A 4,777-nucleotide genomic window follows, 5' to 3' on the forward strand; every position below is an offset into this window, starting at 1 on the left:
CCGATCGTATTCTTCATTCTTCCGTTATAAATATTTTGCAAACGACCTTCGAATTCTTGCGAAGGCCCCCATCTGACACCGGCCGACGTCAAAAAGAACTGAAGAAAGTGGGAGGCAAGGCACCAAGGCAATCAACCTGTAGGCAAGCTCGCCCAAGTAACAAAGGACCTAATAAAGAAGGGACAAAGAATGAAAGTGTCCAACTCAAGAGATAAGATAGAATTCGCGAAATTGTCAAAACTGATCAACAAGGCGAAAATAAGTGATATTCGAAACTAAAACGTGAGAAAGACTGAAGAAGCCGTAAGAAATGTACGCAGCCTGAAATCAGTGAGAAGGGAACTTGGCATAGGACAAACCAAGATGTATGTGCTAAAAGATAAGCAGGGTAATATCATCAGCAATCCGGAAGATATAGTAAAAGCAGCGGAAGAATTCTATACTGACCTTTACAGTACCCAGACGACTCAGGAGCGCTCTATTCAAAACAATAATGAACAGTGTACAGAAACTCCTCCTATAAAAAAAATGAGGTCAGAAAGGCCTTGCAAGGCATGAAACGGGGGAAAGCGGCAGGAGACAATGGAATAACAGTCGATTTAATCAAAGATGGAGGAGACATAATGCTAGGAAAACTGGCGGCTCTCTATACGAAGTGTCTATCGACTGGAAGGGTCTCAGGAAACTGGAAGAATGCAAACATTATACAAATCCGCAAAAAGGGCGACGTTAAAGAACTAAAAAATTATAGGCTTATTAGCTTACTCCCAGTATTGTATAAAATATTTACCAAAATAATCTCCAACTGAATAAAGACAACACTGGAATTTAGTCAACCAAGGGAGCAGGCTGGCTTCAGGAAAGGTTACTCTACAATGGATCACATCCATGTCATTAACCAGGTTATCGAGAAATCCGCAGAGTACAATAAACCTCTCTATATGGCTTTCATAGATTACGAAAAAGCATTTGATTCAGTAGAGATACCAGCAGTCATAAGGGCATTGCGTAATCAAGGAGTACATACCACTCACGTAAATACCCTAGGAAACATCTACAGAGATTCCACAGCCACCTTAATTCTGCACAAGAAAAGTAGGAAGATACCTATAAAGAAAGGAGTCAGACAAGGAGACACAATCTCTCCGATGCTATTCACTGCGTGCTTAGAAGAAGTATTCAAGCTATTAAACTGGGAAGGCTTAGGAGTAAAGATCGACGGCGAATACTTCAACAACCTTCGGTTTGCCGATGACATTGTTCTATTCAGCAACAATGCAGACGAGTTACAACAAATGATTGAGGACCTTAACAGGGAAAGTGTAAGAGTGGGACTGAAGATGATAGAAGGCAAAGATAATGCCGCAGAAGACAAAGATAATGATAAATAACCTGGCAAGGGAACAAGATGTCAAGATCGCAGGTCAGCCTCTAGAGTCTGTGGAGGAGTACGTTTACCTAGGTCAACTAAACACAGGGAACCCGGACCATGAGAAGGAAGTTCACAGGAGAATAAAAATGGATTGGATCGCATGCGGCAGACATCGTGAGCTCCTGAATGGGAGCTTACTGTTAACATTGAAAAGGAAAGTATACAATCAGTGCATTTCACCGGTGCTGACATACGGCGCAGAGACTTGGAGGCTGACAAAGAAGCTTGAGAACAAGTTAAGGACCGCGTAAAGAGCGATGGAACGAAGAATGCTAGGCATAACTTTAAGAGACAGAAAGAGATCAGTTTGGATCAGAGAGCAAACGGGCATAGACGATATTCTAATAGACATTAAGCGAAAAAAAAATGGCGCTGGGCAGGTCATGTAATGCGCAGACTAGATAACCGTTGGACCATTAGGGTAACAGAATGGGTGCAAAGAGAAGGGAAGCGCAGTAGAGAACGGCAGAAGTCTAGATGGAGTGACGAAATTAGGAAATTTGCGGTTGCTATTTGGAGTCGGTTGGCGAAGGACACCGGTAATTGGAGACCACAGGGAGCGGCCTACGTCCTGCAGTGGACATTAATAGGCTGATGATGACATTTCACTTTTATATTGACACGTGTGCTTGTTTATTTTTCTATAGTGGTCACTTTTCACCGGCTAACAAATGCGTGCAACTCGGCGTACGACGCGTCTGCATGTACCAGAAATTTCGCGAACGTTATCGGTAGTTCTATTCGTTGTCTGTTGTCTTGTGTAATCTGACTGCGCGAACTGTATTACTTTTTGGAAAGCACGCGGGCACCAGCGAATACGCTGGAACCTTCCACGACCCGGGTATTAAACCCGACGTGCTGGAATCGCAGACCACATTGTCGACGATGGATGACTGCATTAGCCGCTATCATTGTACTTTGAGTTCAGCCTGTTTTTGTGGGCACAGGTTTGCCCAGCAGAGAGCTAGCTACGTTAGCCACACTTTGATTACCCTGTTCTTTATTGTCACGGCAACGTGACAATATTCTATGAGGTCTATTGCATTTCGTGCTCGCGTACTAATTACATGTGAAATCAAAACTTGTTCATGCAGATGCACGTAGTCAGTTTAAAATTCCGTGTGTCCTTACTTCTCATACTGTCAATCAGATACATGTTTTGTACTCTACCTTCTTTCTCTAAGCCAGAAAATGTGTCGCCGTCACAACATACGTAATAGTCAAGTTCCATGGAGCCGGCACGTGATGGTTAATTGTCGCATTGGTTTGGATCTTCGCGAATCTATGTTCGCTTATTATGTACAAATTTCAGTTGTGAATAAAAATTTCTTCTGCAGATTGACACTTTCGCACTGCGTGGATGTCAGTCTTTTTGCAGTACGGAAGGCGTGACTACAAACAACCAAACGTTAAACGTTTACTTGTGTTAAGTGTTGGCTGACTTAGAAATCAGCCAGCTTTAGTTGATCCACTTCACAACACACTCAACAAAATTAACGATTGATAGTGCCAGGAAGTTATTTTATTTATATTATTTACTCCTCTGTATCTGTGGACTAGTTTAACTGTAGCCCTAAACTTAACAACTTGCGAATATTAATGCGACCATTTTCAGGAAATGACGAAACGTAATATATTAGCTGCAAATATTGGTACTTAACAACAGTTGGCTATATAAAGGCGTGTTTGTAGTCAGACGTTATCGGAGCGCGTTGGCCGCGTTCGATTACTTTGGCGACGCCAGTGCGTCGAACCATCGGTCGAACTATAGACGCTGTTGTTCTCGCCAACGTGATAAAATGTGTTCGCGCGTTCACGCTACGTCGGAATATATTTAAGCTTTAAATATTTTTCATTATAATTGCTTTCGTGTCGCCATCTAATTACAAGCACCCCTTGTTGTGCGTGCCAAATTTGAAATGGCCATTGAATTTTCTCGGAAGTATACCTACTGAACAGTGTACACACGCGACACGTACAACCACCAGCAATTGCTTAAATTTACATTATAATCCGAATATCTGTAATGTAATATAAGATTAGTTTGGCCTTTCAGGGAATGACTGCGCCAGCCTCAACGAGAGTGGCATCACGATAGGCTTCACGATTGTAACTTCTTTCGACTAGGTTTTTTCTTATAGACTCATATATGATAGCAATGCTACCTTTAAGGTAACATGCGAAGTGGCCTGTCATGATGGAGTTCCTGCGACGCGTCGTAATCTTCACGGTAGCACAGGAAAGCTTGGTTTAGAGTCAAAGTTAGGAGAAGTGTTGCTAATGCACAAAAGTAGAAAATGCCTACTGCGTGGATTCTTAAAAAAAAAGCATAGCCACTGACCATGACAACGATGACTTGTAGAAATAGCACTAGAGTTCGCTATGTGCAATGCTCTATTTGATCACCATTATCAATCAACTACAGTGGAGTGTTTTAGTTTGGCGTCCATACGCTCCGCTCAGCAGCGCGAATGCGCATGTGCCCCCCGCTCAGCCGCAAGCAGGTTAGCGGAGCGAGGAACACGGTCCGCTACACGCTCCCTGAGGTGAGCGTCGCTGCCGTCTTTTACTAGCGAGGGTGGTAAAACCCCTAAATTTGCCAAGAGTAGCGCCATTCTTAGATCTTTCCGCTCCCACGCTCTCCCCGGCGTTTCCTTCTTCACGGCTCCTGTCGCCCCAGCCTCATCCGCTCCCCCATTGGCCAATCTGTGTCACGTGGGACCACGCGTCGCGCTCTTGTGTATATTTTCTTTCCAAAGCGCTCCGACCGCCAGTGCTGGCCCAATGCAACAAAATTACGTGCAGACGGATTGACTGCAGGAGGTTGCGGGACAAATCATGGCCGCATTTCCATGGGGTCATATGCAAAGACGCCCGTGTCCCCTCCATTGGGGGCACTTTGTGTACCCGAGCTCGTCAAAATTAATTCGGAGTCCCCCATTACGATGTGCCCACAATCAGATCGCGGTTTTGGCACATTAAATCCAAGAATAAATTTTTTTCCCTGTCTTGTGTGCCGTGAGTGTTCCAGTTAAAGCAACACTGCTTTCATGCCAGAAGTTACAACGCAAAAGAACACAGACGCACGTACTATACAGATATAAAATAAGAACTTCAAAAAGTGCTACCGGTGCTAACGAGGCGGAGGGCGATAATTATTTTCAGAACCTTTGTCCGGCTTTCTCATCAAGTTAGTTCTTGCTATCAAATTCTAACCACTTGTACTAAATAAATAATTAAATAAATAATGATTTCATGTGCTGGTACGTTGTTCAAATTGCCACTACTCTCTACGGGTGAAAGCGTTGCTCATGGCCGCCACAACCACTGCATGAGCTACACACA

The sequence above is a fragment of the Dermacentor andersoni genome, chromosome 8, assembly GCF_023375885.2.
Source record: "Dermacentor andersoni chromosome 8, qqDerAnde1_hic_scaffold, whole genome shotgun sequence".
Lineage (NCBI taxonomy): Eukaryota > Metazoa > Arthropoda > Arachnida > Ixodida > Ixodidae > Dermacentor > Dermacentor andersoni.